Genomic DNA, 14,228 nt, shown 5'->3' on the forward strand with positions numbered 1-14,228 from the left:
GTCAAAAACTAAACCAACTATACTTGAAGTGAAATATTTAAAATAAGGTAAGCATAAGTTGTACAGAAACATATGGAATTGGTGGGAACATACATGCAGAAAAATATTTGAGGAGAAATAAGGTTCAAGAGAAAGCAGGGACTGAACAGCTTACATAATGTTGCTTTGACTACTTAAATGTGTGCGCAATGCACAATGTTTGCAGATGTGAACTTAATAGTTTATCCTTTTAGATATAAAAATATCATGTTTAACCACGTTACAAGTAATAATTCACTACAGCAGTTTACAAAAAACATTGCTGGGACCAACAGATTTCATATACAACTGTTCTGTCACGTAGAGTATGCCAGACAGACAAAACCTTGAGGTTCCCTTGCAGTGACTGAAGTCCAAGTAGACCACCACTGGTATAGATCTAAATACAGATCTTTTTTCCCCCCTTTAGGAAAAGGTCTTAGTACTGGTGTCTGGCAGACAACCCAACAGCGAGATTCCTGATGGTGAGTTGCTTATTTTGCAAAATTTACAAAAGTGAAAAAAATGTAGATACCCTGTAACATGCAATATACTGTAAATGGAGCTAGACACCCTAAACACCCTTGGACCAGTGGATAGCCCAAAGGCCAGTGTAAAGAACTAAACACAGTGATCCAAATAAGGGACCATCACAGTAGATGGGACAAGGTCCTTATACAGGCAGACCTTTTTGAGGGGGTTCCTTTCTTTTGAAACCCAACTGCCACTATTTAAATGTCAGTTCACCACCATTTTGCAAAGACTTTGCCAAAAGTGGATGAGGGTACAGAAAATCATTGGAAAGAGAAGGATGGCTGAAAAATCTGAGTCATTCCCTATCAGCTTACCCCTCATCACATGTTCCGATAACCTCTGCAGCAGAGGGACCAAAACGATATTTTTTTTAGTTCTTTTGGCTTTTCCCAATTAGGGGTCGCCACAGCTGAACTCCGATCCACTAAGGATTGGCAGCAGATTTTTTTTTTCCCACAGGTGCCAGCTTGACACCCAACCTTCAAAGGCACATCCATTCTACATATATATTTCGAACGCCACTCTACCGCGGGGAGGACATGCAGACTCCACATAGAAGGCGCTCCAGCAGAGAATCTATATCTCTATCAAGGTTTTAAAAAATTTAAAACCCCATGGGAGATTTTCAGATGCAGCTAGGTAAACCTTCTCCATACCAGTAGTATCTACAGATTTTTAAACAATGGAAACTAACCCAAGAAACAGAAGAAACTAAACTACAAATAAAACCGTTCTGACACTTTCATAGTCAAAATAAACTTTAAAATTCTGAACTGCCAGACTCTTTGCTGAAATTAACATTTTTTCCTTAAACTTCAATCGTTTTACTATCTTGGCAATTAAAATGCTTGGCAGCAGCTAGACTGACTAAAGCTACAGCTGTTGTGCCAGGTCTAGGCTTCCTTCTGTGCAGTAGACTGGCTATCAGGGAAATAAGACAAAACCTGTAATGCTGAGTGCACAGGGATGAGAGGAGGTTCTGGGAATTCTAGTCAACACTTCATAGCATTTTCCAAGGGATTGAGAAATCCCAGCACCATCCCCCTGGAAACACCAGCACATTCTGGAAATCAGAGAAAGCAAATCCTTAATGGGGAGATCCAGATAGAATTCTCACACATCAGAATTCATTGGAGAAAAGCCTGCATGTCAGATCACATCCCACTCCAGATTCAAGGTTTGGAACCTGTACAAGACTCATGTCCAATGAAACTGAAGTAGGAGAAGCTATACGTTTAGGTGCGTTTTAGACAGGAAAATTAGAACAAACAGGATACTTAATGGCAACAGCTTCCCAAGGATGGGCACAAAACTGTGGCTGAACAGGTCAGTTCCCCCAGTAAAAAACATTAAAAGCCTACAACACCACAATTACACTAGCAGCTCCCAAACAGTTTCTCCACAGAAAATTCTGTTTATCGTTTTATGTCAGCTTTTAAAAGCTACCAAACACAAGGGGTCTCCCATTTAAAAATACAGCACAGTAATGTGGCCCTAAAAAAACACAACTACTTTAGAATGTACTTCCCCCACACAGTAAATTTAAACATTAAAAACTGAAGTTTTTTTTTTTTTTTTTTTTTTAAAGGGAACCTGTCTGCCCAGCAACTGAACAGCACAAACTGACCTTCAGTACCCAAAAGCCCTTTCAGGAGCTCTCTTCAGTGTTACGAAATCTCTAAAGGGTTCGGCAACCAAAGGTCTGTATTTGAGCACATGGAAAGTGCTCTGACGCTTTGGAAACTAGCCCTAGCTACAGGATACAATTCATATAGCTTAGGCTACTGCAGCTGTGATATGATCAACCACTGAAGACAACATTCATAAAGCTGCAGAAGAACGAAGTTGACATGGGAATGGAGAAGAGATCTTTGTCAACAGGGATGGCTGCATGTAAGCAGACAAGATGGGGCACTGGAATTTGCTAAAGAAACTGGCGAATGACTATAAGGGGAAAGGGTGGGATCAGACGAAGCAGATGTTTGGACCATAGTTTACAGAATGCCTTCCCCAAGGACTGATAGGACATAAACAAAAAGAAAGGGCTGGCCAGTCCTAAGTGAAAAGCCAACCCAGGTAAAAAGTCTAAACAGAATTCTGCTGTGTAAAAGTTACAATTAGTACGGCATATCAAATTTTGTGCAAGTATAAGAATTAGAGGCATTTAGAAGACTCAAAAAGCAATTTACAGTGGAAGGATTGTTTCAAACTTGGGAGACATAACAGTTCAGAGTTTTTTTAGGATTTTTGCAAATGGCCGAAACTAAGGACATTTGAGCTGGAACACGTCTACGCAATTCAGATCCCGAGACCTTAAATTTAATGCCACTTGCTGCCAAAAAGGTTATTAGAAAATAGCAATTAAAACCAAAACCAACAATAACCAAAGTATTGAATATTGTTGGAGAGAAAACAAACTTCAAGTGGGATCTTTAGACAAGGGGAGGAGCAGATTACATAGAAATAAATGGAATTTGTGGAACCAGTACAAGCAGAATAGTGTTCAGGAAGAGAGAAGTGCAAGGGAAGGAGGAACTGAGCAATTTACATCATGCTAGGGTCAAGGGCAGCTATAAAGAAAGCTCAGATGTATATGTGCCCATGTTTTAAAGATGACATTAAACAAAGCTTCTGCCTGTAGAAGTCTGATGGGTAGCACAACTACTGGCCTGAAGGGGAAGGGTGAAAAGTTCTGGAAAACTTACCCATACTAATTACCATTGTATAAGCCACCTTCATCTATTCTTGCCCTTGCAGGTGCAGCTTCACATCCTGGTAGCAGAGCACAAACCATGCTAAGATGACTAGTCTCACAATAGAGGAGCCCCAATCAATGGGGTCCTAAACCTGCCACTCATGGCTGCTAAACTACAAAGATGTTTACTCAGGTAAAGACAAGACAGTAAAGGGCTAGTCTATGCAAATCAACCTTTTTCATTAAATCCAGGTGGGTTCATGGCATCAACTCTCAGCTGACAACATAATGCCTTGTATTCAAGTCTGTTTCATTACCTTTGTTGTCAAAAATAAAGGTGGCTACATTGTGTATTTTTAAATAGGTTTTATGTTCACATTTCTCATACTAGTTTAACATGACATTAGTACACACAACTAATGGTAGGATATTCATTTTACATACCAATATAATACTTTGATTCCATTTAGTAAGTATCCGCGGGTGGTGGTGCTGCAGTAGCGTTGTCACCTCACAGTAAGATGCTGTCCGGTTCGATTCTCAGCTAGAGCGTCGTGCGGAGACATGCGTAAATGGGCGTACCTTCTTTGAAGGTTGTGCGCCAGGGGTGGTAACTGCACGTAAAAATCAACTACCAATCATTAGCAGACCGGAGTTCCGCTATGGTAACCGGAAAAGCGGAGACAACAATGCAGACTATAAAATGGGTATGAATACAACGATGTCATGACTTTTATAAAGATGAATTGTGTATGTCCTTTTTAAATCTAAAGGTATTTTAAGGAACTTACAAATGACACTTATTCTGACGAAGTTCTGGGCTACAGAACAAAAGTGCCAAATATTACAAAGGTGAATTTGTTGGTTTGTATTTTTTTTTTAATGGCTGGGAGTGGTCAAGGCACCCTAGTGCTTTCCAGAACATGGCCACTTGGCAAAATTATACAATCAGACAAGACTGACTAGAGCACGAGTGCATGTTTATGCTCATGAAAAGGAGCCTGCTCAATGCCGAAAAGCATGCTGTCAAAGGACAGGCTGCTGTTGCAAGGAACAATTCAAAGTTTGGAAAAGAAAAAAAAAGAAAACCCTCTCTCCTACTTTAGAAAATTTCATCCTGCCAAATGGAGATTAATTTCACTTAGTCCATACAAACATCTTTGTAAAAGTAACTTAACAGCATCTAAATGGTCAAAATGAACAATGCACCATGAACTTACTTGCTAACCTCTTGTGGGCGAATGGTGCACCATTTTCACATCAAAAGTTCCAACTATCTGAAATGGTGAAACACAAGGCATTTCCCTTATTCCATATAAACATCCATGCAAGGGCTTAACATCCAAATGGTCAAAATTAAATCAAGACACGCATCATGAGGTTATCAAATTCTTACTATTCTTCTTATGACAAAAGGAGGAACTGCTAGCTGGAATTTTGTAAATCATTTGTGAATATCATACTAATTTATACAAGATGCTTGTGTTACAAATGTATCAGAACTTTGTCATGTGTCTAACTGTTTTGTAATAGAGGTTTATATTGAAAAGGTACTGAATGTGCTTATGTTCCAGATGTACCCACAGTGCACCCTACTGGAGAAAACAAAAGTATACATCCTACTATTGTAATTGTTTACACGTATATGTTAGAGGAAACTGGAGGATTAACCTCAATCCAGAAAACTTTAATAATATATCTATACTTTCCTAACTAGTGTTCCAGAGACCAGATTTTGCTGATCCCTGGGCTGTCTTGGTTCCTGCGTTTCTCCATTTTCCTTGTTTGGTCAGGGGGAAGTTTTTTACTCACCAGTGAGAGTGGGGAGTACTGAGCTGCCTGCTTGCCCTTAGAGGAGTGGTTTAAGGCAGTAACTTGTAGTCTATTGGCCATTTCCTGTCTTTTCCAGCCCCCTGCTATAAAGCGCATTTTGGCGGACTTTTCCAGCTATTGAGAACTCAGCACAGCTCCTCGTGGTGGCCAGCAGTGTTCCTCTAGCAGCAGAGACCAGAAAAGACTACCTTTCCAGATTTTAAGTATTTTTCTTGGCTTTTTCGACTTTTTGTGCCTTTCGACTACTGTTTCTGCTTGTTTTATCAAAGTCTGCACTGTTTTTATAAGCTAAAACTGTTTACTGCACTTGCTAGTTTAAGTTTTGCCTAAAAGTTAAACTACAGGCTAATACACTCAAGTGTACTAGCCTTCGATAGCATTTAGTCGAAAATCATAGCATTTGTGTTTTCTGCTTTTCTGTAAAAAAACTTGAAAAAAAAAAACAAAAAAAATATCCTTGTTTTCCATACTTTCCTAACTAGTGTTCCAGAGACCAGATTTTGCTGATCCCTGGGCTTTGTCTTGGTTCCTGTGTTTCTCCATTTTCCTTGTTTGGTCAGGGGGAAGTTTCTTTACTCACCAGTGAGAGTGGGGAGTACTGAGCTGCCTGTTTGTCCTTAGAGGAGTGGTTTAAGGCAGTAACTTGTAGTCTATTGGCCATTTTGGGTCATTTCCAGCCCCCTGCTATAAAGCGCGTTTTAGCGCGGAGTCGCCACTGTTGCACACTAGGGCAGCGCCGGTTAAGCAGGTTTAAACTATTCAGGCTACCTAAAGTCCACTCTTCAAATTTTCCCTTAAAACTACCTTCCTCGAACTATACTACTGATCTAATCGAACTATACTACTGATCTAATCAGCGTATCCTACAACTAAAAAGATAATCTCTACTCGACTCCAAGTAGACTATTCTCTGTTGAACCTAGCACTTGCTCCTACAGTACTTATTACCTTGATACAGCACTCTTGTCATAGATAGTACCCCAAAAAGGCAAACCCCCATTTCTCGGTCACCCACATCCCCCGGAATCTCTTTTAAAGTTTTTTTGTCTATTCCTTCTAGCATGTCGAGGGATCAGTTGCTAGTGTCCTCTCCTGCTCAGCTGGTGAACCTGGGAATATTGAGGCAATGTTACAATTGCCTCATGTACACAGACAACCCTCTCCTCCTCCCACAAAACACAAATACATGCGAGAGATGCAACTATACGGCCAAACTGGAGGCTGAGCACTCTCAACATAGGACTGGCAAGACCAGTCAGGAGGAGAAGGTTACCACACACACTATAGACCCAGTATCACATAGTACCATCACAACCTCAAATCATACACATAAGCACACAAAGACATACGGAGGCTCTGATCAAAAATCTACCAAAACAGCAGAGGCCACCAAAGCAGACACCCAAACAACCACCACCTCAGAACACACCACCTGAAACACACAGACCTCACAGTCAGTGTGTCAGTCACAGCCTTTAAGGCCAAACACAATGCCAGACACACTAGTCATTGGTGACTCCATAGTCAGACACACTGACGTCCCGCTCACCAGACTGAGTAAGGAGAGAGTTAAAGTAAGCTGCCTGTCTGGCGCTAGAATCCGCCACATAACGCAAGCACTCAGGTCTTGCAACAGCAGGTACAAATACGACTCAGTCATTGTCCACGCTGGTGTAAACGACCTGAGACGTACCTCCTTGGACTACATGAAAAGAGACATTGAGGAGCTCTCTGATTATGTAGCCCAGGCAGGTATGACCCTGACCTTGAGCAGTATCCTACCTTCACCAAGAATGATGCCACAATACAGAGATAAGATGATCAGCTTTAACAATTGGCTTAAACTCTGGTGTCATTCAAAGGGGATCCAATGTCTGTCTGCCTGGGATGACATGCTGGACAAGCCACACTGCTTCGCAAGGGACGGCTTGCACCTGTCACCCCTGGGATTCCGGATACTGGCAAAGGCTCTTGCCACTCCCATAGTGCCTTTTTTAGGCAAGGCTCAAATTCTAAACCTACCACCCTAGAACACAACAAAAAAAAAAGAAAAAAACTAAGGGTAATGCTGCTCAATGCCAGAAGTCTAAACCTCAAAATGCACGCACTCGAGGCCCTTCTCAGTATGGAGAACATCGATGTCTGTGCTGTGACAGAAACCTGGTTCAAGGCTCCTGAGAGCACCCCAGCACTATCAGGTTTTACCTCATATCATGCGTTCCGGCCCCAAAATCCGGACAACACCAAGAAAGGAGGGGGGGTATCCATATTCATCAAGGACACCCACACCTCAAGACTGGTGGCAACGCACGATGCATCGGAGACCATCCAGGTGCAATTAACCATAGGCAAGACTGCTCTGCAAATTGTAGCATGTTACAGGCCACCCTCACAAACTCAGGAACCTCACATGGCCTTCCTGAAAACACTGGAGGGGATAAATGTATCACCAAACACCATCATACTAGGTGACTTCAATTACCCTAATATAGACTGGGAACACTACTCAAGCCCAAACACCCTAGCCCAAAAGTTCCTGGAATTCATAAACTCAAATGCCATGGAACAACTAGTCACCATCCCCACAAGAGGAGAAAACATACTTGATCTCATCACGAACATGGGAGCACAATGTTCAACACCGGAAGTATACCCCTCACTGGTGAGATCAGATCAAACTAATCTCGCTGGAGGTCCTCATCCCACCCCCACCTGAAATAAAAAAAGACCACAGTAAAGAACTTCTCGAAAGCCGACTTCACACTTCTAAAGTCTCCTTTAAGGCCCCCGAGCCGGCGGAAAACAGTACTCAAGCCGCTGAATCACTTACAAATGCCTTCTACCAGCACCTGCAGGACTGCATGGATAAGGCAATCCCAAGCAAAACAAAGACTCTTTGTACCAAAGGCAAGCGTCCAGTCAGGTGGACCCCAGCCATAAACAAACTCTACAACAAAAGGAGGAAGCTACTACAAGATAGAGCAAAATCCTTAAAAGGTAAGACACCTTTGATCACTATAAGTAAAAAACTAAGAGCTCTCATAAAATCATCCAAAGCAAATTTTGAGAGAAAAATAGCTAAAGACTCAAAAGACAATCATAAGGCCTTCTTTAGCTATGTTAGAAACCTGGGAGGAACCTCCCAGATATGCTCAGAACTAGTTCAAAATGATGTGAAGATTACTGATCCTACAGACATTGCCAACATACTGGCTGACAGGTTCAGTGCAAACTTCCCCTCCCCCCCAAAAGGAGAGATATCTATACCAAACGATTGCAGCCCCCCCAAACATCTCTAACGCCCAAGTGAGAACTGCTCTCTCCAAAGCAAAAAACACAGCATCCATGGGACCTGATGGTGTCCCCGGCTGTGTGCTCCACGAACTCAACGAGGAATTAAACCCACAGCTAGGACAGCTGTTTAATCATAGTCTCACCTCTGGATATGTACCCAGTGAGTGGCGCACTGCAACTGTGGTCCCACTTCACAAAGGCGGTGCCTCCACCGACCCTCGAAATTACCAGCCCATTAGCTTGACAAGCCTTATCTGCAAAGCCATGGAGAGGATCAATAATGGACCTCATAAATAAAGACATAGGGAATTCGCAGACTTTGGATCCAACCCAGTTTGGCTTTGTCAAAGGCAGATCATGCCTTTTAAACTTGGTTGACTTTTTCGAAACAGTCACCAAAGCCATTGAAGAGGGAAAGGCAGTCCATACAGCCTACCTCGATCTGGCGAAGGCCTTCAATACAATACCCCACTCGGGTATCATTGAAAAACTCATCAGCTTAAATGTTAACCCATACATCACAAGATGGGTTGCAAACTGGCTGAGTGACAGAACCCACAGGGTCAGAGTTGCTGGCGCCATGTCAGACTCAAAGCCTGTCACAAGTGGTGTCCCACAGGGCTCAGTCCTGGGCCCACTCTTGTTTGGCATCTACTTTTCCGAAGTACAAGCAAACACAGGAGGGTTATGGCTGACAGTTTGCAGATGACTGCAAACTGGGCGCCACAGTCGAAAACACATCTGACAGATATCCTTCAGAAGGGTCTCTCAGAAACGTATAACTGGTGCCAGAACCATGGCCTAAAGTTAAATGCCAAAAAATGCATAGTCATACCCTTCGGGAAAAACAAGGTTACCCCTAGCTACCATATAGGTGGCAATCCACTGAGCACAGAAGAAGTTATCAGGGACCTGGGGACCCAGGTTGACAGTAGCCTATCATTCGACACCCATGTAGCTGAAGTAGTTAGGAAGACCTTCAGCATTGCCCACCTTATCATGAAGGGATTCACATCTAGATCAAGGGAGGTCATAGTCTCCCTATACTCATCACTCATCAGACCAATGATTGAGTACAATGCCCCATTCGGAATGCATCTGACCCGACACTTGCAGCAGTTGGAGAGGCCACAAAAGTTCCTCACCAAAAGGATAAAGGGTCTCAAAAATCTGTCCTATGCTGCCCGACTGAAAGAACTCCAGCTGTATTCAGTCGCTTACCGCTTGCTCAGAGGTGACCTTTGCCTGACATACAAGGCCATATCAAACCCAGATTTGATGAATATGCTTCACCTCAAAATCTAGATCAGTCAGAGCCACAAGGGCGGGAGACTTAAACCTCGACACGGCTATTAATAGGACGTGCTGGAGGGATAAGATTCATCACCCAAAGACTCCCTATGCCGTGGAACAAAATCCCGGTATATGTGAGGCAGAGCACCTCGCTGGCCTTGTTCAAGAGAAATCTTGACCAATGGATGGGAGATCGCAGACATACCCCAGGGATTACCTCAGTGTCACTGCTCGACAGGGGCACAGCAAAATAATGGGTATAGTTCCCCATACTAAAGGGGTGGTGTAAGCCACAAAACTATGGGCTATGCTTGTAAATGCCCTCGGGCAGATAGCCTAGTATGAACCTATAAAATTACTTCATAGGCTAGGCCATAAAGATGCTTCAATGCAACCAGACACACTGTACTACAAAGCTTTCTGTATTGTCTTTGGGGTGAACTAATTGCTACTTTGAAAGCATGAAGGAATGAAATTGTGACTTCTAGCATCTGCCAAAGATCTAAGCAAAAGCCCTTGTCTGGGTATTTTTACATGTAGATGCTAAATACTGCCAGCTTCCAGCAATTGGGGGTTTGCCTGGAACTAAAAGTCAGATGACCAGAAGTGGTCATTCTGCAAGCTGTCCCAGCTGTAATATTTTAGATACTTTGAGAAGTCTGGGTGAGACAAAGCATTCTGTCTTGAACAAGACAAGAACCATTCACCACATCTGCCTTGCTCCAACAGTAAGTTACTAGGGAATAGTACAATTCTTAGATTCAGTCAGGAATACGGTGAAGCTTAGACAATTCGTGTCTGAGACTGCCCTGCACTGTTTTAAATATAAATATATTCTGTGATTCTGAACTGTCACTGTGACTATACAATTAATTTTTTGTTCTTTTATTCAATATATTTATCCCTTTCATTGTGGTTGATCTGTGTAGAAATATTTAACCTTTGAGAATACTTGCTTATTTGGCGACACTGTGGACAACTAATAGCCTTGCTCAAACATTTGTAACATTACACAGTAAAACATGTCACACTAACAGCCTTAAAGTAGCTGTTGAGGAATGACTGGTGGCAGCGGAAGCTACCTTATAGTCTAGGCAGAAGGGGCACACCTGTGCCAGCCTTTCCCAGGTGCGTGCATATCAAACATTGAAGAGTGCATGTGTCAGCTACTTGGGCAGGGGCACAAAGCACTGGTTGGGTAGAGAGTGCTAGAGGCTTGGCTTAGTCACTCAGCTGAGATCTCCACTCTATAGATGTGCCAGTGGAGTCTTATTGGTTATCTGGAGAAAGAATGAAAAACTGCCCCAGACTGACTGACTTCTCTTAAAAGAGAAACTGCACTTTATGCAGAGAACTGCATCGGGAAATACTGTGTGTACCTGTTATCCTCCCAGTGAACACCCCCCACAGGTTAGTGATAGGTCATCACACTGCACACTAGTAAAAGCATAAAAACATGCCGATTAGGAAAAGTCTTATGCAAGATCCTTAAAGAAAAACCTTTGTTAGAAAGCACTTTATTTCAGATGACCCAACTATTAAACACCAGTTTATGCCTGTGAATCAAAAAAACTATTCCAACAGCAATGGGCCACTATGAGCTCCCAGAAACTACATAAGATTATCCCCACTGATACCTATACAGCTTTTGCACATGCAAAATACTGAAGACCACATTTTGAGAAAGGGAGGGACACCAAAAGTATCCATTTATAAGCACATTTTATTCCAAACAGTACATTCATTCAGAATCAATAAGACATTCAGTGCAGTTTTATTACCTTCAGTATAACAATGCTTAAGACTATCCATACATCTTTGTATTTGGAACATACCTGCATGTGAGTGAGTTAATACTAGAGAACGGTAAAATACAAATACTATGCAAAAAGGCCTGCATCTGTTTACTTGCTCTCCACAGTTATTCAACAGTGCTCTATTTTTCTCCAACATAACTGTCCTTTCTACACTGACTAGTACTACTGTATAGCACAGAAACCATGGAAGACAAAGCAACTGAGGATGCCAGAGATGGACACATACTACAGGTGGGCAGCAAGATAAACAGTGGGGGGAAAAAGTGAGGACATCAAAGCAGTCCCAGCTGAGACTGTCAAAAACAGATTACCCTCTTTCTTTCAGAGGTGAATGAGCCAGTAATCTGCTGCAAGTACCAGAGACAGAAGGAAGAAATGAAATAAAGATACCCAGCCAAGAGATGACTGGATGCGTTAACACCTGTGAGGTTTGGGCATTACTGGAAAGTTAGATAAGTGAATATGAATCAAGATGTGGCAAAAGTCGACACCAATACTAATAATCAACAAATGACATTACAATTTTCCAATATGCACAATACCAAGCCACCACACAAACCCACTCTAATACTACTTCAATATGATAGTTACTCACCTTTTGTTATACATGAAAAAACATTGTTTCTTAGTTTACCAACACAAACCACTTTATAAAGAAATCAAAATTTACTCCATACCTTACAGATAAATTAAGAGTGATGGGAGTTCAACCCAGCATTTGATTACAGCACCAATACCTCCAAGATAATTACATTGGATCTACTTCTGCCAAGCCAAATCTGATCCCATGAAATACAATTCTTTTGAGTAATTTCCTGCAGAACTGTCACCACTAGCAAATATTACTAGTATACCACACACTAAAATATTAAACACATATTTGAGACGCCACAGTAACAAGTACTCATCAGTATCAATGCTTTGAGAACAGTAGTTTCAAACATACTGCGAGACTTTGAAAATAATGTGTCTGCTCCGAGACCCACATCCCCTCGCATCCGTAAATACATGCTGTTTTTCATTGCGTCTTCTGAGCAGTCAGGCCAAGTAACTTGCAGCAAAAGTTAAAGTCTACCTGGAATACAAAGGGTATGCACATGTCCTGACAAGCACCAAAGCCAAAGTAAAAGTCCCCGCAATATAAACTGCACCATTTCCAATTAGCAGCCTCGTTTTTAATTGGGGTGGAAGCTAGCTTTATTGCCAGTAAGAAATATGTGCAGAGTCAACCAGTGCAGACATTGGATTTTAATTTTCATACCCGTCTGGTAAGAGAAAAACTCCGCAATATTTTACAGGATCTCAGACCAAGCGTGTCACAACACAATACACAAATGCATATATTACATAAGTACGCATTTGCCAGCGCTTACCCTCAATACGCAAGTTAGTCATATAAAAACTTCTTAAGTACACAACACAGCTGAACTAGCTTAATTCGTGTAAGCGACCTCGCCCTTATATACTTAATTGAGCAGACCTGCCAACAATTCCCCGCTCTCACTACCTTAACTCTGTGGAATTAGTGACCAAATTATGCAAAACCAACAAAGAACTTACAATAGTCACTATATTTATTAAATTAACACAAGGCCTTCGCAACGTGCTCAATGAAAAGCAAAGCTGCCAAGATATGGATCAGAGAAGGCAGCCCTGACAACAATGAAGTAATTTGTCAAATAAGCCTTAATGTACATGTTAACAGGTACAACACGTAGCTGAGCCACATTTCTGCACGAAGACAAGCCTTTTTTATGGTGAAAAAGGAAATCTAAACACTCTTCCCCCAATTACAAACCAACCTGCCCGTAACTTTCCCCGCCCGAACACTAACGACTCACCGCCCTCTTCCCCGCCCAACCTGCTACAACCTCTATGCACTGCCTCAGCTTTTCGTATACTCATGAACCAGCCCCCACCCAACTCGTCACGAAGAGACAGTCCCGGTTACACGGAGATCTTCCTACAATCCCCACTCAACAACTGTCACAGCAACAATCTCGCAATTCTTCCAAATCGGCCTGGTCTACCCGCCCGAAGTAGCATCAACCATCCAATATCCTTGTTAAAACTACCTGTATTCAATTATTAATCCAAATCTATACGGACACCCCACAAAAGTACTGTATCACGTTATTGTTAACACAATTCTCATCTTACCAAGCCACAAACCCGTAACCAACAAAAATTCTTCACCGTTTCCGGCCCGTTATTCTAACCGACTGTTCAAACCGGCACCGCCTGTAAAGGCATCAGCGCACAGGGAAATGACGTCACAACGTAAAAACGCACGTGGGGTTATTAATAATGCAGTAAGAGGCAGGCTGGCAGGATATACAGAGCACGTGAATAATATCCTTATAAGAACAAGTGCACAGGAGATAACAGTAATACAATGTGTCATTAAGGAAATATGAATTCCCACCCCCTGTGAGTTCACGTCAAGTTACATATCTTTCAACTGTACAGATTTTCGCAGAATGTCCAGATTTTTGCCTCATATTTTTGGTCCGTTTTTCATAAAATTGTGGTTTTCTAGCAAATTAGGGGCAAATCATTAAAGATTGACGTTAAAAAATAATGACTGAGGTTTGAGTTTCAGGCTTCGTTCGTACGCTTCAGAAAATTCATGCTAATGCAGAACCTGTTATTCTATCGGCTTTCTAAGTTTGTAAGAGGAATATTTAAAAATTCTCCCTATTTTTGGGCCTTTGTTCCACTTTTATATATGACTTTGTGCAGAT

The 14,228-nt window shown here is 42.0% G+C and overlaps 1 protein-coding gene across 2 annotated transcripts in view; it reads right to left on the reverse strand.

The window, feature by feature from the left end:
* LOC122817163 (microtubule-associated protein RP/EB family member 1-like) overlaps positions 1-13,777 on the reverse strand; it is a 633,735-nt gene extending 619,958 nt beyond the window's left edge. Inside the window, exon 1 of one of the 2 annotated variants that reach the window (XM_044090369.1) lies at positions 13,645-13,777. The gene's annotated coding sequence lies outside the window, so the exon portion shown is untranslated. The remainder of the gene's footprint in view (positions 1-13,644) is intronic. The other variant, XM_044090370.1, reaches the window with a different exon arrangement.
* Positions 13,778-14,228: the final 451 nt, after the last annotated feature.

Source organism: Protopterus annectens, chromosome 12.part0 (assembly GCF_019279795.1).
Source record: "Protopterus annectens isolate FY-2018-M chromosome 12.part0, PAN1.0, whole genome shotgun sequence".
NCBI classification, from domain to species: domain Eukaryota; kingdom Metazoa; phylum Chordata; order Ceratodontiformes; family Protopteridae; genus Protopterus; species Protopterus annectens.